Source organism: Halichoerus grypus, chromosome 3, assembly GCF_964656455.1.
Source record: "Halichoerus grypus chromosome 3, mHalGry1.hap1.1, whole genome shotgun sequence".
Taxonomy (NCBI): Eukaryota; Metazoa; Chordata; class Mammalia; order Carnivora; family Phocidae; genus Halichoerus; species Halichoerus grypus.
This window is the reverse complement of record NC_135714.1, coordinates 189,410,435-189,435,899: the sequence shown is the minus strand read 5'-3', so window position 1 is coordinate 189,435,899 and position 25,465 is coordinate 189,410,435. Positions and strand designations below refer to the sequence as shown.

At 36.6% G+C, this 25,465-nt stretch overlaps 1 long non-coding RNA gene across 1 annotated transcript in view; it reads right to left on the bottom strand.

Annotated features, from left to right (window-relative positions):
• Positions 1-10,995: 10,995 nt before the first annotated feature.
• Positions 10,996-25,465, bottom strand: part of LOC144381294 (uncharacterized) — a 357,259-nt gene continuing 342,789 nt past the window's right edge. Inside the window, exon 5 of the long non-coding RNA XR_013446205.1 lies at positions 10,996-11,221. This is a non-coding gene — a long non-coding RNA (uncharacterized LOC144381294). The remainder of the gene's footprint in view (positions 11,222-25,465) is intronic.

Below are 25,465 nucleotides of genomic sequence, written 5' to 3'. Positions count from 1 at the left end.
AAACTGAGTCATCCCTACATTTCAAAAAAAAAAAGCAGGTTTAAGTAGATTTACAATTCATAAGCTCTCTGGTTTTACATTTTACATTTGATGGTTTGCCAAGTTGATTTCAGGACCAAATTCATTAACATGTGTGTGACTGTCCTATGCCTGTCCCTTCACCCCCTCTACTACCCCCCCCCCAGCACACTCTGAGGAGATTAAGTTTCTATCCTACTGGTTCCCTGGCTTGAGAGCCTAAATCAATCTACATTACAAAGAAAGGAGAAAGTAAAAGCAAGGAGGTTCAGGTTGGGAAAGAACAGTGAGAAGAAAAAAATGCTTTTGAGAAATGGTGCTGTGGGTTGTGACTTAGAGTCTTACTGACCTTTCCCTAGAAGCACAATTCAAGTATTGGAATGTCTTTTAAAACATTTTTTTCGCTGACTGGACTGTGCTGCTTTATGAACTCTGCAAAGTTTGGTCCCTGTGAGTTGCTGGTTTTTCTAACCTTATATTGGAGGAGGTAAATATCTAGGATTTGGGACTTAAACTGCAGCCATTCAGCTGCATCTCAGATTAGAAGCTTTGCTTCAGATTGAGCCAAGAATTTACATCAACCATGACCATCTGATTTTGGGGGAATATGCTACAAATAATAAAATTTTAACAGGTAGGGGACAATCAGTGTAGGTCTGAGAATATAGCCACAAAATCAATGCTGAGATCAGAATTCCAATTTCTTTTGTGAATGCATGGGTTCGGAAGTGCCTGTGTACTCAAAAGAAGATGCTTAAATGAAACTGTATGGATTTGTGAAATGAAAGTTACTTCACCTTAAATAATAATAATAATAATGATGATGATGATGATGATGTAGTATATAGCAACAAAAACATCTAACATTTAGTAAGTGCTTTCTTTGTGCCAAGCACTACTTTGAGGACTTTATAGACATCATTTTATTTAATCCCCTCAACAATTCTTTGACTTAGGCAATGGAACTATGTCCCATTTTACAATAAGTAAACTAAGGCACAGGGAGGTTAAGTATTGGGTCCGTAGGTAAGCATCAATCAAGTGTTGGAGCTTGGATTCAAACCTGGGAAGTCTGGCTCCAAAACGTTCACTCTTCCCCACCATACTATGCTATCATTATTTCCTAAGAAGCCAGCATCCTTTCTAGGTAGCCAGCAAAGGTCAATGTCAGACTGGATGCGATCAGCTGAATGCTATTTCCCTGCACCTGCAGTGAAAAAACAAACAAACAAACAAAACCCAGATCGTCCAAGGGGTCTGAATGCTACTGTGGGGCTTGCAAATAAGCAGTCTTTGGACTGCTTTCAGCTAGAAAATAAAGACATATAAGTAGCATGTGCTATGGATCGGAGTAGTGTCTTTAAGTTGTGTTTGGCACATGTCAGCGGCTGAGACACTGTGGAGTACAAATCTGCAGGGTACATCATAGCATACTATCCATGTACAGACATCATCCATGACTTCCTCTTTGCAGAGGATGGCCTCACTGTTCCTGAGTAGGTGCACTGCAATGTGTGCAGAGTCTGAGACTTATGTCAAGTGTTAAAGAAACATGTCAGCTGAAAAGGATAATGGGCTCCACTTTCACATTCCAACTGGCATATCTGTGAGAATGGGCTGTTTGCCAAAGGACATTAAACTAAGCCTTGGAGAAGTAGAAAGAGCTCAACCAGATTCATTCTGTAGAGAATTAGGATCAAAATTCATTAAAACTGGATTCCTCAACTGCTATTGGTAAAACTAATCAGGACACAGTGAAAGTTGGTGCACCCAGGCTAGGACTCACAATCTCATGAGATTGAAACCTTAACGCTACCTTTCAGCAATTGATTCAAGCTTCACAAGTATAAATTAATAAAAGAACAACCTGAGTTACGTGATCACCTATTTTCTTTAAAAACGGCAAGTGCCATCTTATTTGTCTCAACATGAGTCATCTAAGGAAATATAGATCAAAGTATCAATGAGTAAGCCTTTTTTTTTTTTTAATTGAAACTTGCCATTATGTAACTGAGCTAAAACAAATTTTTAGAATTAGAATGGGCCATCCATGCCTCTGAGGAAATCTAGTCAGCTAGCCTGACAGTGTTCATATACAGAGATATTTACTCTTTAGTCAAGTTTTTGTCTGATTAATGTGGTCTTTTTTTTTTTTTTTGATTGATGTTATTTTATTTGATGGGTAGCCTTGTGAGTAAATGATGAAGAAAATGAAAGCTAAAATACATAGCAATGAAAGCCAGCACTACAGAAAGAAAAGAGCTAATTTTAAAAGGATTATTCTTCACAAAGTCAGGAGCAATTTTAAAGAAGCAGTTCATATGACAACTCAAATAATGAACAGCGTTGGAGTGCTGGTTGTTCTCTCTGAGGCTGGCACACTTAGCTAAGTAGGGAGTGCATATGCAGAACCAGGAGACTAATTGAGGGAGAACAATTCTCCCATCTCATGAGAACAGATTAAAAGCATACTCATTTTGAAGAACTAAAGCAAATAATGATATCTTGGTCAACTCTATGTGTTAGAAAAACAAAGCTAAGGGAGAGATGAGTTAATGAATGAAAATTAGACATATGAACTCTGCAGTACCTGGGACATTCATACCAGGGCTGGGTTAATTTATTAAAACTTGCACCCACTGGGAAACGTAAAGAAAAACAAAACATTATCTGTGCATTATCCTGTACTTTTTGCCCTGGGGAGCAACATCTTTACTTATTTAGAGATCAACTCAGCACTTTTTACTGCAGACCACAAATTGCTTTACAAACTTTCATGTTGATTTTAACTGGATTGCCAGATTTGCCTCACAGCTTGAAGCAAATCACATCCTATAATATCTGATAAACAGAGACGTTCTTTTTAAACAGTGCATGTTCCATTTAAGGGAAGTGTAGAATTGCTTCAGAAACCGTCTGGCCCATCCGTAAATTCTGTGGACGCTTTTACTTAAAAGTAACCCTGGCACCAAAATGTTCTGGGAAAATAGTCCTTCAGGAGCGAGCGTATTAGCTCAAGATATTAAACTGTCATAGTACAGAAATTGAATATATTTTTAAAAGTCAATTTTACATTTGAGGTCTACTGGGTACATATTTTTATTTAAAAAGTTCTACTTTTGGGGCGCCTGGGTGGCTCAGTCGTTAAGCGTCTGCCTTCGGCTCAGGTCATGATCCCAGGGTCCTGGGATGGAGCCCCGCATCGGGCTCCCTGCTCAGCGGGAAACCTGCTTCTCCCTCTCCCACTCCCCCTGCTTGTGTTCCCTCTCTCGCTGTGTCTCTCTCTGTCAAATAAATAAAATCTTTAAAAAAAATAAAAAATAAAAAAAATAAATAAATAAAAAGTTCTACTTTTTCAGGATAAAGGTGAGACTCTATCTCTAAATCTAGGATGCTTTTTCTCTCTGTAGTAGGGAAAAAATAAATTCCATACAGGTTTTTTTTTTTTTTTGATAACTTATAAAAGAATACTCGTTCACATACACAAGCACCTTCATCTAAAAGAAAGTTTTAAAGGAAAATGCTTATGTCTGATTTACAGCTTCCTGAAAAATAAAGTTATGAAGAATGTGTTTGTTCTGAACACCCAGATTTAGCTCTCTAGGTGAAATCACAGCATTTTGGTAAACCAGTGGACCAAAGACAATGTCTACTACAGCATGTTTCTCTGTGCTAGAAAACGGAGAACCATTGTACTTTAAAATTTATTGTTTCTATTCTGTAAAGAAACACTGAAAAATAGTTCTTGTCAGAAGTTAAAATTATTACAGTATTAAGAGAAAAAGGTCTGTAATATATTTTTATTTGAACTAGAATTAAAAATAGTAATATTGAATAGAGCAGTAAGTTTATGCATTTACACTTCATTCTCAGAATGAAAGCTTATTCTTGTTCCTATGCATATTTAAATAACAACCTGGGTTTGGAAAATTACTCAAAGAGTCTATTAAAAGGCCTGTTGAAAAATTAGACTTTATTTCCCAAGACCTAAAAAGACCTAGTAATGAAAAAATATACATATTAAAAGTAGAGTGGATATAACATTTCTTTTCTTTGACACATGAGTGGTCGGATATTATAAAATTGTTATATTGGAGTCTATATCCTCTGAGGGGATATATGTTTATGTACATATACCCATGTACATATATCCCCTCGAAGTGGGCTGTTCCTTAGCCTTAAGTTCATTAGCCTTACGTCTATGCTTCACACTTTTTATTTAGAAAGTTTTGCCTCTCGAGAGAGCACACCAAATCTGTAAGTGCAGTGGCTGCTACAGTTGATATATAAGAGCTGTGCATCAGCTCCTGTCTCCAAGGAAAAGACCAGCGTGGGAAATAATTTATAGTAATAAAGTACCTTGACCTCCTTTTCCCACCATTCCCTTCTTATGTTTCCCTCCCCGCCCCCTTCTCAGACTTGTCCCAATAGGAAGAGAATAAAACTAAGTATCTACTATGTGCTACACGCCTCCTGGGCACTTCATCAGTTTAATTACAATATATCTGAAACTGTTTCAAGATTTTATGGCTAATAAGCAGTAAGTGATGCTTGAAAAGAAAAAAAAAAAAAAAAAAGAAGTCCAATATGTTTCTTGCCTGACACATAGCTTTCCTTTTAAATATGTCTATGATTGTTTTGAATGACAACATATAATTTAATACTTTTGAAGTAACTTGTTCTCTGTTGTGTTTGCTCTGATTGCCTGAAAGAAAAATACATGTATTTTAAATTTCTTCCTTTAATTAAATATAGTCTATGAGGGATAATTTCTTATTAAGGTATATTAGTCTTACATCAAAATATTTTTGATCTCAGCTTTTTTTTTTTTTTTCCTTCTCTCCACCAGTCCAGGAAAGACTGTTTCTGAAACCACAGGGGCTGTTCACCATTTTCACAGTGCCCTGACACACTTTTGTGTTCTATTTCAGCTACTATGGTGTCCTCTTCCTAAAAGGGAGGGCCCTTCTCTGTGTTTTCCTTGGGGACAGAACCCCAGGCAGGATCTGCATCTTACTGATTTTCGCAGCTCCCACAATATCTGTCCAGGACAGTATCTGGGTTAAAACTGTTCTTGGTTGTTTAGTCTGGTTATATTATGTTGCAAATTCCCCCATTTCCTGTAGGGCTTTCAGAGAGCTAAAAAAATGATAAAGGAACCTCAAAATAAATTTCTAACTCTGTATTCATAAAAATAGCAAATCTTCTAAGTTAGGAAACCCCTTTGGTATGAGGGTAGGTTGAAGAGGATATAAAGCAGCTTCACTTTTTCTCTCTTCAAGGAAATTAGTTAATGATAAGTATAAAATGCTCTTTTATTTATTTTTTGGTTTTTTTTAAGATTTTATCTATTTATTTGATAGAGAGAGAGAGACAGAGCAGAAGCAGGGGGAGTGGGAGGGAGAGAAGCAGGCTCCCCGTGGAGCAGGGAGCCCAATGCGGGCTCGATCCCGGGACCTTGGGATCATGACCTGAGCTGAAGGCAGTCGTTTAACCAACTGAGCCACCCACGTGCCCCCAAAATGCTCTCTTTTAAAGTGCTATCTTGATGGAAAAGGTACTGGATTTTTCTGTTCATAGGCTAGGTCAAAATGAATTGTAAGAACTCTAGCATTGATTTCCTTTTGTGCTTTACTGAAAGTAGCTTTTGTTAAATGAAGTATCAAATGAGTTTTAGCTAAAATTATGCCTGAGCATGAATTACATTTGAGACTCACCCTGATAGAACTGTTCATACATCTCTTCTTCAACTTTATGTTGGACTGGTAACTCGGAGACCATAACTTAAAAATCTGGGACGCCTTCCTGCTACAGACTGAATTGTGTTCCCCCTCAAATTCCTATGTTGAACTCCTAACCACCCCTATCATGGTATTTGGGGACCAGACTTTGGAAGACAATTTTGTATAGAAGTCATGAGGGTGGCGTCCTCATGGCGGGATTAGTGACCCTATACAAAGAGACGCTGAGAGTTTTTTTGCTTTCTCTCTCCGCCATGTGAGGACACAGTGAGAAAGCTTTCATCTTCAGGGCAGGAAGAGAGCTTGCACCAGGAAATGAATCCGCCAGCACCTTGATCTTAGTCTTCCCAGCCTCTAGAACCATGAGAAATAACCTCTTTTGTTTAAGCCACCCAGTCTGCAGTATTTTGTTATAGCAGCCTGAGCAGACAGAGACACTTTCCAACTGGTAAGTTTGCAAGAAGCAATGTAATAGCAGATCGCTCCTGAACTAAATTTGAAGCTAAGTTCCTACATGTAGACTGAGTTTCAGCTTCATAGCACAAAGCAATCTCAGGATCTGTCTTCAAGGCTGGGATACCCAGTTCTCCTCCACAGGTAGTGGCTTCCCTTTGGACTCATCAAGTTATTCTACTCATTGATTCTAGGAAAGCCTGTGAGGACCATCCAAAGGTTAAAATAGATAACTCTTTCTTCAGTTAACACTTTTCCATCATTTTCAGAGTTAAGGAAGGTTCAAAATCTAAGCCTAAAAAGCCGAAGTTAGGGCTTTTACCTCGTGGAGCTAAAGTGAGATTTTCTGACAACCTCAGGGGGCAAAGCTCTTCAGGAAGTGCAGGTCTATGAGGGTTTCATCAAAATCTGACATTGTCTGGGTTACGGCATCTGCAAACCACTGTCTTTCACGTTGCTGGGGAACAATGAAGATGGGGCAAACTATCAGGCATCTATAGGAAAGATTAAAACTCATGCAAATGACCAGAAACTGTTCTCCTTTGAATCCCAGCCATGAGGGTCAAGAAATCACCATTTTCTTATACATTTCTATAAAAAACAGTGAAGTAAAAAAAATTTCCACTTAAAGTTGCAGAAATAAAACCAACAGCAAATATATTCACAGTTTGGTTAGAAACCACTCAGTTCTGTCAACAATGTTCACATCATTTAGATCGAGTTCCTTGGATAAATTAGCAGTTTTCATATGTCTAGTTTACATGGGCTCAATTATAGGTGTGGTGAAATTGGGGTCAAAGAAATGGCAGAGGTTCAGATCTGGTTTTGATTACCAAGGTTTGTAGAATATGTTTTTGTGTTTAACTCTTACTGTAACTTTGCCAGTGAGTGTTTGCCTAACCTCTGCCTCACGAACATCAAGTTTCAATTCCCTAACATACTTCTGTGCTTTTAATTTGTATCTTCCAGCTCCTTGCTAGAGTCCTGCTGTTTCTTCATGCTCCCTAAGGCTGTCCACCTGCATTACTAGCTTCCATATGGATGCTTCAGTCACATACCACATCCAGGCAAGAACTCTTCTTGGATCTTTCCAATTAGAGCAAATCTGTAGTATTTAACTTCTAATTGTACAAGTAACACTGATTTGTAATTAGTAACAGACTTCGAAATGAGCTTGTGACCAGTATTATACATACTATTAATTTCTTCCAATCTATAATTAATTCACAATAGCATTTAGTTAAATGCTAATTATAGGAAATTTGGTCTTTTAGGACCAGAGTTATTACCTTTACAGATATATTCTTTTCTTTATTAGAGAACTCTCACTATTTTCACCAGAAGTACAATTTAAAATTAGTATTATGTACATATGAAACTGGATGAAATAATTTCCTGTTGAGTGAATGAGGTCTTAAGCATACAACCCTAATTGTTTATTATGGCTTTCTATATTCAGATCACTTCTACAGTAGGATATTTAAAAATATAGGTATTGAAAACTGTCAAGGCATAAGTAAAGAAAATCGCTACTTGTTGACTCTAGAAGATATAAAGACATAAAACTCAACCAAATGACAGATTCATAATTTTAGTCTTTTGGGGGGAAATTTCAAGTATTATAAAAATGTTTTTGAAAACACGGTATTAACATTAAGGCTTGTTAAAAGAGCGATAAGACAATCACCTCTGTAAGAAATGTAGAGCTAATTATTATGTGTCCTAGAGAACATCAATGCAACCAGGCAACTGATGGAAACATGGTCCTGTTTTTATTCAAGTTGTTTCTCGGCAAAAGGTCATGGTATATTATCTCTGTAGAAAAGAAATTATATATATTTAGATATATAAGATATACAGGACTCTAGAATTTAGGGTTGGCATTTACTTATAATATCCCCATCCAAAAATATGAAGATGGAAAGAATTGCAGAATATTTCTGATAAAATGATACTTAACCCTTCCATCCCCACTCGTCCATTTTGAATATTTCCCTTGCTGTCTCTGTCTGAGGCCTGAGGATCCTTTGCCTGTATCTTTGCATTGACATTCTAGGTTGCACTGAGGAAAGCTTTTTTTTTTTTTTTCCTTGGAAATACAGAATTTCCAGATACTGGAAAATTTTGAGGGTGGGATGGGAGAGGGAACATGGGAGAAAATGAGAGAAAGTTTTGGATTCTTTAGTAATTTATAAATAAATAGCGTTTGAACATCTTTTATTTAAGATCCATATGATATAAATATTTATGAAATATGGAAGACCCTTAAATACAATCTTAGCTTTTTATCACTTTCTCTTAAAGAAACAACTATTTTCTCATAAAAAAAATAAATGAGGGCGCCTGGGTGGCTCAGTTGTCAAGTGTCTGCCTTTGGCTCAGGTCATGATCCCAGGGTCCTGGGATCAAGTCCCACATCAGGCTCCCTGCTCAGTGGGAAGTCTGCTTCTCCCGCTCCCACTCCCCCTGTTTGTGTTCCTGGTCTCATTATCTCTCTCTCTGTCAAATAAATAAATAAATAATCTTTAAAAAAAATAAATAAAATACTTGTCATGATATTCTGGAGGTGCTTAAGAAAAACAAGAATGTACCTAAAGACTTATAGAAAGGAAGGATTTATAATTCAGAGCCACATAAAGCAGTCCAGAGTATTAAAATAATAGATCTTGAGGGCCTTTTGCTAAGTGAAATAAGTCAGACAGAGAAAGACAAACACTGTGTGATCTCACACATGCAATTAAAAAAACACACTCAGAGAAAGAGATGAGACTTGCAGTTACCAGAGTGGAAGAAAGGTCAAGAGGTCCAAACTTCCAGTTATAAGATAACTCTGAAGGCTTTTTGCTTCCTCACTTTAGTAGTGTGTGTGTATGTCTATATACATACATATATATATATATATATACACACACACACACACACACATATATATATATACACACATATATACTTAACACTCTTCTTCCAGTTTCATTGAGAAATAATTGATATATATCACCGTTAAATTTAAGCTGTACAGCATGATGGTAATTATTTTGCATTATATGTAAATCAATCAGTTTAGCTAACATCCACCTTCTCATGCAGATAGTATAAAAAGAAAGAAAAAAGGGAAAAAATATCTTGATGAAAACTCTTAAGATTTACCCTCTGAACAACTGTGTATATCACGTAGCAGGTGTTAGCTATCATGATCCCATTGTACCTTACATCGTTAGTACTTATTTATCTTATGAAAATAATGTAAAAATTTTTCCCATTTGTTTTTTAGTCTGAGGGAAATATGCATAATTAGCAGCATGTGATTTATACAATAAACTCTTTCGACATAGCCTACTTGACAGCATCATATTTTACAAATTTTTTTAGTCATTTGTTTGCTTGTTTTAAAGATTCATTTAGTTAAAAAGCAATCTCAGTTTTAAAATGACATAAGGATGTCATTTATATGGTGATACACTGATAAATCTTTAATATTTCCTTTTGCTGTTTTCCAAATCTTCTGTTAAAAATCTAAATTTCTTATGACATATAAAAATTTGATGTCCATACTATCTTTACAATGCTATAACGTAAAGATATTTTTATTATCAAAAAAATCACACTGAAAGGATTATCATTTTATATCTTTTTTGAGATGTGGCTCCCAATATTTTAGTTCCTTTGAACTAAGATTTTAGAATTTTTACCTCCGGACTAAAAAACAAATGGGAAAAATTTTCACATTATTTTCATAACTGAACATGTCTAGAGAATAAAGTAGTTTACTTTTTCATGAATTGTTAGCATTTTTCAACTATGCCAAATACCATATTATTTATACTCTTTAAACACCTACAGATTCTCTCCGAACACGATGCATCTTCCCTATCCCATAGATAGAGATGGACACTTTAAAATACTAAAAATGTCTCTACATTTTTGCAACATTACCACAAACATTGTAGAGTAAAGGAATCCAGATTTATTATCTTACTGTTGTGGAGATCAGAAATCTAAGTGGGCACTCAGGGCTGCATTCCTTCTGGAAGCTCAAAAACAGTGCATTTCCTTACTTGTTCCAGCTTCCAGAGGCTGCCACGTCACTTGGCTCCTGGCCTTGAATCACTGCAGTCTCTGCTTCCATCATTCCATCTTCTTCTCTGCCTCCCTTGCTTCCCTCTTCCCTTGTGATTACATTGGGCCCACTCTGATGATCTAGGATAATTTCCCATTTCAAGATCCTTAATATAATCGGGGTGCCTGGGTGGCTCAGTCGTTAAGCATCTGCCTTCGGCTCAGGTCATGATTCCAGGTCCTGGGATCGAGCCCCGCATCGGGCTCCCTGCTCCGTGGGAAGCCTGCTTCTCCCTCTCCCACTCCCCCTGCTTGTATTCCCTCTCTCGCTGTGTCTCTCTCTGTCAAATAAATAAATAAAATCTTAAAAAAAAAAAAAAAAAGATCCTTAATATAATCACATCTGCAAAGTCCTTCTGGTCATGCAAGACAACATGTTTAAGGATTCTGGGGATCAGGACATGAACATCTTTGGGGGGATTATAATTCTACCTGCCACAATTGCCTGGTCCTCAGTGTCCACTTGAGATGTTTGGAGCAAAAACTAGAATGCTTTTAAACTACTTTTGATTATGTTCCCAAAATCTTTAAAAAGCACCTTGAATATAGAACAGTGTTTTTGCATTGCCTGGATATGAACTGCATAATTCTTTCCAACATCTTAATTAATATGGCTCAATTAATCTCTATGTGGCACTTAAGTGACATACATGGGACATAACAGGACTTACTGTGCATCCACGAGTTGCTTCCTGCAATAGGATAGAGGTTGTCCAGTTCTTGTTAATGACTAGAATTCACTAGAGCCATGTGAGTTTCTCAGCCCCTTGATGGTGATCATATGCATGGTTGTCAACTCCCTAAGCATCTGTAACAGGTATCTGGTAGCCACTTGAGGATTGGTTGAATGGTCATATTTTCAACTCCTTCTCATCCCCCAAATAGTTTGTATCCTTAAAGGATATTAAAGAAGAAACGTCAAATTCAAATTTGATAAGAAATTCAAATTTCTCATTCCTTTCCAGTTAAAATTTGCTGATATAAAAAAAAAAAAAACTAGCTACTTAAGATTTACCTACTATGAATTAGTTTCATTTACACACACACACACACACACACACACACACACTACCCCAAAGTAAGCATAAATGGGCATTCTGTAAGCTACCATCTCCAAGGGAAAAAAATGTGAACAAAAATTTTATTTTCCTGTGCAGCTTTTCTTTAGATGTAGCCATATACCTTATGCCTTTATTTTCCTAATTTCTTAAGTTCCTTTGAGAATAGGCTGCATAATCTAAAAGAGTGTGTGTACACACATATATGTGTATTTATATATATTTATGTATGTATGTGTGCATGTGTATATATATATATATATATATATATATATATAGCATATATATATGATGTCTCTCCTTTTGAATGCCTAGGATGCTGGAGGAACTTTTTATTTTCATTTATTTTTAAAGATTTATTTATTTATTTGAGAGAAAGAGAGTACACAGATGGAGAAAGAGAGGGAGAAGCAGACTTCCCGCTGAGCAGGGAGGCTGATGTGGGGCTCAGGACCCTGGGATCATGACCTGAGCCGAAGGCAGACGCTTAACCGACTGAGCCACCCAGGTGCCCCAGCTGGAGGAACTTTTAAATTATCTTTTATCTATGAGATAAAAGGTAGTTTCATATCTTGGTAGCCAAAAGATTATCTCCTGACCTTCGGTCTGCTCTCAGAACACTTCAACAATCTCAGTCAGCCTGAACTATCAACACTTTTAGTCTGAACATTCTCCTTTTGTCTTCCTGAATACATATAACCTCCCTCTTTACTTCTCCCTTAAGGAATTGAGATTATTTTTCAGCTTACTTTTATCAATGAGATATTGCCGATTTAAGGTTAAACATGATATTCAGTTTCTCCAATTGAAAGGTTATTACCACTGTACAAGACTATGCTAAATTCTTGAAACCCTAGAGAATCCTGCTTCAACATTGAATTAGATTGATGATGTAGGATTGTAGTTATATATTATTAAATAATAAAATGGAATTTTTTTCAAGCTTAGGACATTTCACTTAAAAATAAAATATGTATTATGGGAAGTGATATAGATTTACTCTAAATCCTCTTGTGTTTGTTGGAATTGGTATAACATGAGGAGGGGTGATGACAAAAAGGGAAAAGGGTGCCTGGGTGGCTCAGTTGGCCGAGCAGCCGACTCTTGATTTCAGCTCAGGTCATGATCTCAGGGTCATGGGATCAAGCCCCATATGGGGCATCGTGCTCAGCACAGAATCTGCTTGTCGCTCTCCCTCTGCTCCTATCCCTACTCACATGCACTCTATCTCAAATAAAATCTTTAAAAAAATTAAAATAAAAGGAAAAGATATCTTATCAGGTGGCTTGGTGTGTGGGTGGCATTTCATCCGACAGGAATGCTCAGTTTTCAGGTCATGAATAACATGGGGATATAATAATAAAGTAATAATTCAGATCATTCAGGTAATACAAATTGTTTATTAAAACATGGTTGGGAATTGATGGATCTAACATTTCTATCTAATGTGTTGAACTTCAGCACCAGTTAAACAATTGTGTTCCTTTCTGGTATACTATAAACAATTCCTATATATGTATTCCAATATACTTTATAAGGGTAATGAAGTCATGAGAAGGGGCCTCTGGAAACAGATATACATCTTTTAAATCCTTATTTAGAAAGTATAATTTAAAAATTTTTATGATCAACTGTTACTTAACCTGCTGTGATTTAATGAGACATTTCTCCCAGAACTATCATTGATGTAATCAGGAATATTTTCAGTAATCCCATAATGGCAAGTTTTTTTTCTTCCCTTTCAGCTGGGTTCTTTAGAGGATTATGAGACAGCACAAATATGATAGTTTAGGATAAAGATGCAAAATTAGGCTTGGATTTCTCAGCCTAAATATTTTGAAATTATTATTTATCTTAAAAATATTTTCTGTTTAAAAATTTTCAGGGTGTTTACTCAGCATGTTAAACATTAACATCTCATACATATCTTATTAATGGAATTGATTACAAAACTATGAAGGTTTTATTATGTTTGTATTCAGTATGGGTTAGTTCCATAAGGACAGAGACCATGTCTTATTCATCCATTTCTCAACAAATCACATGGTATTTGATGTAAAGTAGGTCTTCAATAAAAGTTTTCTAAATATCACCACGAAAACGTATTCTATAGAGAAACAACATAGCTATATAACTAGAAATTAGTGAGTCTTATAAACCATAAAAGGCTAATTTGATTACTATATAATACTCAACCATTTGCTTTTGTGGGCATATGAATACAAAACTAAATAGAATAATATTTATGATTAAGGCTATAACTTGTGAAGACACATGGCATGAATTCAGCAGGATACCTTAAAATTTTTTTTAAAGATTTATTTATTTATTTTTGAAAAGGGGTGTGGGAAGATCAGAGTGAGAGGGAGAGAGAATCCCAAGCAGGCTCCCTGCTGAGCATGGAGGAGGCTGATGCAGGGCTTGATCTCATGACACTGAGATCAGACCTCAACTGAAACCAAGAGTCAGATGCTTCACTGACTGTGCCATCCAGGCGTCCCCAGGATACCTGGAAATTGTACAGGCATTGATGAGGACTGTAAACTTTCTTGAGTTGAGAACTGATAGGTAAATGGGCAGAGGGAATAGGATAAAGATATATCTGTTTAACATTAAAGAGGTAGCTGAGAATATCTTAATTTAAATAGCCAAAGGAATATGCATAAAACCGTTAAGTCTAGGGTGATTCTCAATTGGGACTAATTTGACCCTCTTCCCCACCTGGGTACATCTGTCAATGTCTGGAGACATTTTTGGTTGCCATAACATGGGAGGGATGCTATTAGAATACAGTGGGTAGAAGTTAAGGATAATGTTGAACATACCACAATGCGCAGGACAGCTCCCTCATAGCAAAAAATTATCTGGCCCAAAATTTCAGTAGTCCTGAGGGTGAGAGACCCTGAACTAGAGGCTAGAAATCCACAGAAAATAAACAGAGTTCTCCTGTGTGTGTCCTTTCCACAAATAGGAAGACTGTGTTCTAAGGGAATAAAACATATTAGTTTAAATATATTTTAAAATTCTGTGTAATGTATTCTTCCAAAGAAGTCATAAACGATCTTGAGATATGACTGGCTATTTAATTATGGGCCAAAATCTAGATCCTGGTGATTCTACATCTATTAAAAGTGAATATTCATTGTTCTTCTAATCAGGTATGCTTAATACATGTTCTTTTACTTAATTACTATGAATTTAGTTGAATGTTTGCTACTAGAATAAAGGGCCTTTTTTTTTTTTAAAGATTTTATTTATTTATTTGACAGAGACACAGCAAGAGAGGGAACACAAGCAGTGGGAGTAGGAGAGGGAGAAGCAGGCTCCCCACGGAGCAGGGAGCCTGATTCAGGGCTCGATCCCAGGACCCTGGGATCATGACCTGAAACTAAGGCAGACGTTTAACAACTGAGCCACCCAGGTGCCCCTAAAGGGCCTCTTTATTAACTGATTTTGTACATTATCTAATACATAAAAAAAACCAATAAAGTAGAATATGTCATATTTTCCAAGTGCAAGTAAAATTTTATATGGTTTCCACTAGGAAAAAAAAACCCAAAATTTTGCTACAATTTCTGGCATTAGTTCAAATGTAGAATATTTTATGAAAAGATGTGCTTATGTTTACGAGTAAATCTGTAACTTAACTTTTGTCAATAAGTTGGAGATGTTATTTAGCAGTCAATGTAGTAAAAATGTCAGTCAAGGAAAAGATGTTTATGCCAAAACTATAGGTTAGGTTCAAGTGTGCAGTCAGAGAAATTCAAAATTCTAAAAAAAATTAAACAAGAGCTAGATTGTACCTGAAGAATTGTACATAAATTAACGGCAGAAAGAAATCCACACAGAATCCAGAAGCTGTATTTTTGGGTCTCAAAACTGGCCTAATAGCTATGAAAATCTAGATGTGTTTTCTCCAAATGTAGAGAAGCAAATCCCTGCCACTTTGCGTAAGACTACAAATCTTTTGAGAGGTACAGGACTCAATCAAATGAGGACCTGTTCCATCTTCAGGAGAAGGAAGTTCTGATCACCCCAAAGGTTAATATTGGAAAAATTCATGTGAAACATGGAGGTCAATTTAGCTCCAGAGGTGTTGAGGTGAGCTGCAAAACCTGTTAGTGAACTCAAATGATCAGTTTGTATTCATTTATTCATCTTAAGTTGAGAACAGGATTTTCTCTAGGTCATAGTCTGCTCTTGAAAAGTGCAGAACAGGCTCACTCATCTGATAGTCTATCCTCGGCAATCACTGCTGTTATAAGGGAGAATATTAGTAATAAAGGAAAGTAATATCCCCCCATTTCCACCAAATGGAGGATCTAGGTAATTCTCTCTATATACAAGGAATGAAGGATATACTATATATATCTTGACCTTTGCCAGAAATAATTGCCCTTTATTGCATTTTGGGGGAAAAATATTTGTGTATTCCTCTTTTGAGAAGTGACAATGTAGAATTCTCAGTAAAGGATCTCTCCAAGAATATGTTTTATTTCACTTTTAGTTTCTGGTTTCTCGGTCAATATACATACTGAGTTTTAGCAAATTTTTAATGGATTTGCCTTTGCTTAAAGCTATTAATTGGAATTATATAAAGACAATTACTCATTCATTGCATTTATCTGTAGAGAGAATTGAACTATTTTGAAATAAAAGTAACTTGAGTTGCAAACTGGAACAACCCACAGAACACTCTAATATCCAATTGGCACTTCATTAAATCTTTACACAATTACTTACAATCTGTGGGATGAAACATTTGCTACAAATCATTGCTAATGTAGCATCTTAAATAACTTCAAAAATGAGCTGGTACATTTCTTTTTTTTTTTTTTAAAGATTTTATTTATTTATTTACTAGAGAGCGAGCGAGCGAGAAACAGCATGAGAGAGGAGAGGGTCAGAGGGAGAAGCAGGCTCCCCGCTGAGCCGGGAGCCCGATGTGGGACTCGATCCCAGGACCCTGGGATCATGACCTGAGCCGAAGGCAGTCGCTTAACCAACTGAGCCACCCAGGTGCCCGAGCTGGTACATTTCTATTAAGCAGTCTAAATGAACAATTTAAGAAGCAAACACACCAGCATTTTATATTGTTTTTTCCCCTTCACATTTCTTTATATTGCTGATTATTTTTTAAAAATACTAATTTTCACAACTAGGAGAATTTGTGATAACAGGATAATTTTTCAGGAGAATTTAGTCACCCCGAGTCCCATTGGCCATTTCTTGGGAAAGCAGACTTTGCCATGCGAGGTTTTTATTTAAGAAGTTCTACGATGAACTTTGCTTTCCAACTCCAAACCCCTTTTGTGCATTTCTGGGCACCTGGAGACTGTTCAAATGTAGTACAGACTTTACTTCATTCATAATACCCACTCTCCTAAAGAAAGTTGCAAAAAGAAATGAAACAAATCTGTCTTAACTTTAAAAGGAAAAAAAAAAAAAAACTTTTTGGAATACAACTTCATTGGATTTATATGTATGCCTATATATAAAACTGCTACCTTATATGTGGAGTCCCCAAGACGAATTCACCAGTTTTTAATAAGGAACAAATGACATTTCATTATTTTGGTTTCATCTCCTTGGTTTCCAGGTACTCCAGTGTTGGATGAGGAAGAACAGAGCTCAGTGATAATTTTAAGGTTTTGTTGGTGTTTCTTTACTTGCTTTTAAAATAGTGTCTGCAATGCAACTCCTAGTTATACAAAATAGAACAAAGTACTCAGCAGGAAGGGTGTTAGTATCCTTCCTCAGGTTTAGCAACAGTGTTTCTAACTGGTTATATGAGCTCTTTGGAGAAAGAAGCCAGTTGGCATATGGAATCCAGCAAACTTCTAGCAGATCCCCAGCGCTGTTTGCCTGGAGCATAAATATGAGACTCTTACTACGAATTGTCCCAGGCGGTCCCTGTCTTGTCACTATGGAAGATAAAGGCAAAGAAGACCTTCACATAGACCTGCAATTAATTGAAAGAGACAAGACCAATGGGCCAACTCTTTTTTTTTTTTTTTTTTTTTTTTTTTTTTTGAGATAAAAAGAGAGAGAGAGAGAGCCAATGGGACAACTCTAAGGCGAACCACTGTGCTGGTGTGAAGGGGCCTTGTCTGTAGGGGTAGGGATGGAGAGGGGAACAAGGAAGGGGTGGGGGTCTTAGATCCAAGCATTTGTCCATATCCATGCTGTAGTTAAATTCTCAGGCACAGAACTGTGCCCAGCAACATTTTAGTGGATCAAAAGACCAAGAACCTTGATTCTCTTTCCCATTTGGTGTGGTGTTTTCTTACTTGGATGAACTTCACAATCTTTCTTTCAGTCATTCCCCATGCTGCAATTGCCCATGAAGCTTATAGCAGGAATCCCACTTAGGATGCCCCCTGTGGAATGTCAAACACCATCTCTAAACTTTTAACTTTGGCTCAGCCAGAGAGTGGCTGGGCCCCAGAGTAGCTCAGCCTATGTATGCCTAAAGTTTCAAAAGGTCTCATGAAAAGAGTTACATGCATGTCTGTTCCTCACCCCAGCCTCAAAATGCACTTTCTATTGCATGAAAATAGTTCCACTAACTTCTTAACCTCACTCCTGAAACATAATTGCTCATATCAAGGGGCTGGTCACCTTTCCTCTACCCTACAGCTAAGACACTGTTTGGTCTCCCTCAAAACACTTTTCTTTTTCTTTTCTTCCTTCCATCCTTCCTTTTCTTTTGAAAGGTGTTAAGAGCAATAATTCTCCAATATTTCATTTTAAAAGACTGCTTGCTCAATGTTTGTATATCTAAAACTGCATTCAAATGGCTTCCTTTGAAAATAATCAGTTCTACAGTTAAATTTAAATTTCACTATTCAGGGGAAAACCCCTTAGATTTAAATGATAGTGTTTATTTTGTGGAATTATTTTCATCATATTCTTTGAATATCATATCCACTATATGTAGAGAATAGCTTATACATTTTGAGTTGAGTAAAAGCACTCTGGGGGGTGGAGGCGCCTGGGTGGCTCAGTCGTTAAGCGTCTGCCTTCGGCTCAGGTCATGATCCCAGAGTCCTAGGATCGAGTCCCGCATCGGGCTCCCTGCTCCGCGGGAAGCCTGCTTCTCCCTCTCCCACTCCCCCTGCTTGTGTTCCCTCTCTCACTGTGTCTCTCTCTGTCAAATAAATAAATAAAATTAAAAAAAAAAAAAAGCACTCTGTGGGGGGGTCTCCATTTAAAGAGTATTTTGGGCAAAATATCTGAATCTTATTCTAATGAATATAGTAATGTTTCAAGTTTTAATGGATCTGATGTGTAGAACTGAGAATCTGGCATGGTCTTCAACTCCATGAGGAAGAAATTAATCTCACGATTATAACTTTGGGTGTGGTATAAGGAAGCTTGAAATTGTGGTCTGAATTGTAAAAAATAAAAGCAGGTAGCATACCCAAATTAGCCCAGACCAAGTGCTACCTTATTATCATATTTGTCCAGATAAATTTTATTTATATTTTAAAATTTCAGTCATACTTTTTTTTCCACCCCAAGAGGTTCATTTTGTTTGCAACCATTGGCGGTCAGTAATAAAGCAAAGTCCAGGCTATACAAATGTTTCAGTTTTACAACAAGGATTAGTTGACTTTTTTTCTTTTTTGAGAAAATACAACAGTGAAGAAGGGTAAACACATTTAAAACCCAGAAACAAACATTTACCTTTATAACATATACGGAAAAAATGCACATTTTTGCCAGTTATTTTCTTATATCAGGGGAGCTACTCTTAATAAGGTATGCAGTCGCATCCAAATTGGCCCATCCAATGAATATGTACCTTCCTGGCACAATTTAATACCGATAAGTAGGGCCATGTCTTTTAAGCTTTTTGACACTGATGATTTCTGGACCTTTCTTCTATCACTGGCCTTCTCAACTCAAATACCAGTATTCACCAGAGCTCTATCTTTGACCTTCTGATGCTTTCAGTTGGCCTCAACAACCACTTAATTGCTTAAGATTCCCACATCTGGAGGCGCCTGCGTAGGGCTCAGGTGGTTAGCGTCTGTCTTCAGCTCAGGTCATGATCTCACGGTTCTGGGATCGAGCCCCATGTCTGGCTCTTTGCTCAGCAGGGAGCCTGCTTCTCCCTCTCCCTCTGTCTCTTCCTCCTGCTTGTGCTCTCTCTGTCAAATAAAATCTTTAAAAAAAAAAAAAAAAAGGTTCCCACATCTATACCCCTAGCCCCGTATGTTTTTCTGAACTCCAGACCCCTCCCCATACTCAATTATCCCCAGGCCATCTTCATTTGCACACTTCCAAGTTTCTCAGATTCAATATTTCAAGTCCTTTTGCAACTCCATCACCTCATATTCAATCCACACATCCCATCTATATTAAGAACTTTCAGAAAGTTCTCTCTCCATGCTATGATGACCTGAACCATTCATCTAAACATTGCTAAATTGCAGCAAGCAATTTTCCTGCATCCAGTGTGGCACCTCCCCCCGCCCCTACCCTCCCTACATCCTGCCTATTGCTGACAGACTGCTTTTTCTAAAACACAGTCTCTTATCAGTCAATTTCTTGTTTTATAAGCCTCCTGCTTGCTTCAGGCAGCCTCCATTTGTTCAGATCTTTCTAGCGTTATATCCGTCCACTTTCTGCATATATATACTCTCTTCAGTAGAATGGGTTTTCCTGCAACTCTCCAATTTGGCAGGATTTTACGCTTCTGTGTTCACAGATACTGAACCTGGCATTCATTTGTACTTATTCTCCAATCATTTCATCTAGTTAATTCTTATCTTCCTTCAAATCAGTTCTAGTGTCAATGCACTCAGACTTCCCTGTTCTGCAGCGTATGCATGTCTATGCATTTTCCTCATCGTGCCTTGTATCCTATGCACAACATTATCACAGCGCTGATTTTTCTCTACCTCTGTATTGACACTGTTATCTTTCAGTGTGAGGTTAGGTCTTTTTTTTTTTTTTAATATTTTATTTATTTGAGAGAGAGAGAGTACATGAGAGAGAGAGCACTAGAGAGAGCATGAGCCAGAGGGTAGGGGCAGAGGGAGAGGGAGAAGCAGACTCCCTACCCAGCCAGGAGCCCAATGTGGGGTTCGATTCCAGGATCCCGGAATCATGACCTGAGCTGAAGGCAGAAGCTCAAAAGCGACTGAACCACCCAGGTACCCTGAGGTTATGTCTTATAATACTAATTAACATATATAACTTCATTTAATCCTCACAACAAGCTTATAAAGAAGTTATTCTTATTATTACACACCCTTTTACAGATTAATAAGTTGAGGGAAATTAAAAATGCAAAACTAACAAAGGTCATACAGTAAATGGCATAGGGAGAATTTAAACACAAGAAATGAGATTCCCAAACTCACACTCTTAACTGCTAAATTATATGATGTTTATTCCTAGGACACAGTGTCTGGTACACAATACCCACTCTATAAATGTTGGTTAAGGAATGAACGAACCCTCAGTAGTGTGCTTTCTCTTAAACAGACATTATAATAAAGATGTCATGCAAAAATTATAATGGGTAGAAGTCAGGAGCTGAATACAATATACTGCTTATATAAACGTTCACTAATCAAATTAATTAAGGGCCTGCTATACCCTGCCTTTCTTTTGCTCCCTGTATAAAAAGCACACACTATTCTTGGACATTAAGGTTGCTCAGGTCACCTAGAGAACACTAATCTTCCCTGATAAATTCTCTTTCATGACTGCTGTCGCTAGGTAGAAGACACACAAAAACCATTATATCCCCTTTTCTCTCCTTTGAATAAACCAACGGGGCCCTCGTGCTCTCATAATATCCTGCTCCTGCAGAAAATGAGTACTGTTCCAGGAAAGTCACTTCTTATTTTTGTGTCTTAACTTTTTCACTTGGGAAATGAAGAAAGATTTAGGAGAGAAATATTTGCCTAACACTTCAGAAAAGTTTGAGGGATAGTAGATAATGAAATAATGATTTCTAAAACACTAGCAGATTTGCAGACAGAAGTTGCTGTGAGATGCAAAGATGATAAGAATTTTAGGGAAACGGTCCATTTAATAGTCATTCACAAGAGAGGTTTAATTCTAAGAAGTGCTTAAAGAAGTGCTTCGATTTAGCTCTTAAAGTCCAAGTGATTATTTTAGGCCTTTAAAAAATGCCAACTGGGATAGAAAACAAATAAGCAAGTCATAAACATGTCAACTTTGCTAAAAATCAGATTCTGTTTCCTAAATTTAAAATGTAGTAAGACTGGTTACTCTGTATGGAACTCAACAAAAATGTTTCAAAGAAAGCAGAAATAAGCATGTTTTATAACAACACAAAGTGTTGTTAAAGAAAGAATCATAAAAATAAGATCATGAAACACATTCCATTTCCCAGATACTTCAATATAGATTTTAGGTATAAAATAACATAGCAGATACCATTTCTATATTAAATATCGGAAAAGAGACCATAATAATTATAAAGGCGGTTAAAAAGTACTATCTTTTGTTTTTATCATGTTAGTAAACAGAAATGCATTGACCTAAATTTCCCTTTGGCACAGAGTTGGATTATTTTCTTCAGACTACTAGATTTTCAGAGAATTCTTTAGGAACTTAGTTATCAAGCTTGAATGAAGATATATTACAACCTATAACCTTTTCCTCTATAAAGGATAACTTTTTACTAAATTATCCTCAATTATGACCTATTAATCTAAGTGAATAATTCTTTTCTTTCTAATGCATTTTGGTTACCTATATCCATACTCAAGAAAAAGGCTTTAAAATTTTTTTAAACATAACTTTTTATTTTAAGGTAGATCAAAACTCACAATAAGTCATGGAAATAGTACATAATTCCTGTGTACATTTTACCCAACTGTTTCCAGTTCCAATACCTCCAATACCAAACAACACTGTCAAAATCAGGACATTAACACAGGTGCAATAATATTAAGCCAGGTAGAGGCAAAGGTAAATTTTTAAATCATAGATAGATGATAGACAAATGATTGGTAGATGATAGAAAAATAGAAAGATAAAAGATACACAGAATGATAGATATGGTTTCATTCCTTGAAATAAAGATGGAAGAATGGGTAATAAATGACTTTAGTTGACATGAAAATGAGGCAAACTTACTCTTTATTTTTTGCCATATAAACCCCTTAGCCCCTGTTACTCATTCTCCACATCTCCTTTAGACACACTGTTATCACAATTATTCATGCTATTTCTGGCCATAACCCATGACACTGTCCTTTCCCTTCCACTCCTTTCTGATTGTCCCCATCCTCCTCTGTGATGGCTCACAGCCAGCATTACTTCAATAACTGGCTCAGGGTCCTCGGCCTCAAGACAAACTCCTGCCTGTTCTCTCGATACACAAACTAATCATTTGGTTTTGTATTTTGTAGCACTCATGCATGGACAGTACATTTTTCTTTATTATTGGAAATGTCCTCTATTATTATTTTCATATTTGTCTGACTTCTTGCAATAGATTATAAACTGCAAAAGTATTTCTTCCATCACTTTTGAATTCCCCTAAGTGCACAATCAATTGTGCATATGGTGAAGCTTAAAAATGCTTGTTGAATGAAAGCCTACCTTTGGCACTAAATCCAACAGAGCAATTATAAAAGGACATATCTCCTTAAACACACTGCAAGAAACATATATGCAAATGGAAGTTTCAGGAACAATCCAACTTTATTTAAAAAATATTCCTCTTTGGCATATATTTGAAGGTAAAAGGGATAGAAAATCAAGAAGAATTATAATTGAAGTGACCTGGAAAAATTGAATCTAAGGCTTTGTCAAGTCCTGCCCAAATTCCTGCCCACAAAAATTGTGAACATTAAATGCTTATTATCTTAAGCCACTAAAATATGCAAAAATAGTAGACATTTGTTTAAAAAAAATAGTAGACATTTGTTTTAGCATAAGATAGCAGTGCAGTCCTTACATTAACAACAAACTATTTAAAAATAGTTTTATGACTGTGAATACATTACAGTATGTGATGTGTGTTTGTTATTTCCAGAAAACAATGAATATAGCACATTTACTCAGAAATCCTTGAAGAATTTGACATTCACTATATTGAAATCAAAGAGAAATAATAATAGTGAAACACTTACTAAAAGATAGCATCTGTGCGTTAAACTTGGAAAAAAAATCACAAAAATCAAGCTAAGGTGTATAATGTTGCTAATTAGACACTCTTTGAGGGGCTTGGTTTTAGACTAAGGCCATACAAGTACAAGGTTGCTGAGTAGAATGGAACTGAATATATCCACAATTTTTATATCTATATTATACACTGATAAACATATTTATGCTTATTTTAATAGGCATGCTTTACTTTTAATTATACATACCCACATACCAAGAATAACCAGAAGTCCACTCATCCTATTTGTAACTGATGGCTTCCAGTGTGTCCCTAAGATCTTTTTCGGATGGAGGTTGTCGACTAAGCCTTTGATTGTCCAGAGCCGTCAGCTTTATCCTATATATATTACATTTGCCTAAATTCAATCTCTCTTGTTTACTTTCAAAATCTTATGTCTTTATTGTGAAGGAGTCACCACTGTGTGTGGCCATTTCTTCTTGGGTGTTCACATTTCTGAATTCATTTTCAATTGACTTGCATAATAAAAACTCTTTTTTTCCAAAACATGGAAATATGCTTATTACAATCAACATAAATATTTAATAAATTTTATTATAATCAGATTATCAACTAGTCACTTGAATCTGAATGTTACATTTGGAAAGGAGAGCAAGACCACCTGTTCATAAGATGATAAGCAAAGGACCAGAAAGGTTATGTGACTTGTCAAAGATCAAACAATTCTGATATTGGAAGTCATATTCTAATTTTAGTTTTCAAAATTTTAATTATAAAATACTTTAAACAGATACTAGTATAGGAAATAATATAAAACCCAGCTATATACCAATTGCTGGGGTGTTGAACAGCTAAGATTTTTGTCATATTTGTTTCAGATCTCTGTCATTAAGAAGAAAAGAGAAAAAGAAAGAACACTGATTTTTCAGGTGGATATTCTATTCACAAAACCCTGCTGTCTGTCTCTCAGCTTGGAATTATTGCTGATTTTTATTTTTATGAAAGGTTAATAGTAAGTTTACTTTGCAAAGGACTTTCATCTATTAGCACATTTGATTCTCCCTATACACTTGAGAAATACTTAGGGTACGTATTGTTCTCTGTATTTTTTTTTAAAGATTTTATTTATTTATTTGAGAGAGAAGGAATGAGACACAGAGAGAGCATGAGAGGGGGAGGGTCAGAGGGAGAAGCAGACTCGCTGCTGAGCAGGGAGCCCGATGTGGGACTCGATCCCGGAACTCCAGGATCATGACCTGAGCTGAAGGCAGTCGCTTAACCAACTGAGCCACCCAGGCGCCCTTGTTCTCTGTATTTTACAAAAGAATGAAGCATAGACATGTTAAATGATTTTCCCAAGATGTCAACAACGTGAGTCAAAGAGAGCTGGACCAACCTCTGACTGCCAGCCTGCATGGGTCTTGCTGTACCATGCTGCATACGTTATAAGGTAATAACTCAATATCAGAACATGAGCACAGCATAAAGAGAAACACATTTCAAAGCACAGTTAGAACTCTAAATTTTTAAAGAACCTAAACCTATCAATATTTGACCATCACCAGAACTGCAAACTTACCTAGAATATGTTAATAATCCTTTCAGACTCCCATGAACTATTAGTTGATTCTTTATTTTGAAGTATCACTTTACCCCTTTCCAAACACTTTCACATAGTTTCTTTAATTGTCTCAACAACCCTACAAGGAGGGAATTTTGTTAGTCATCTTTTTGCCAATGAGAACATGGAATTGCTGACAATGCACACGTTCATAGTGGCTTATGCCAGGTGTCCCCAATCTTTGCTGCACATTAGAATCAGCTGGGGAACTTTAAAATCCTCAAGACCCAGGTCATGTTCAATAAGAAAAACAAATCCGATTGTCTAGGAGTGGGTTCCGGGCATCACTAAGTTTTAAAGAGCCCAGGTGATTCCAGCGTGCTGCACAGTTTGGGAG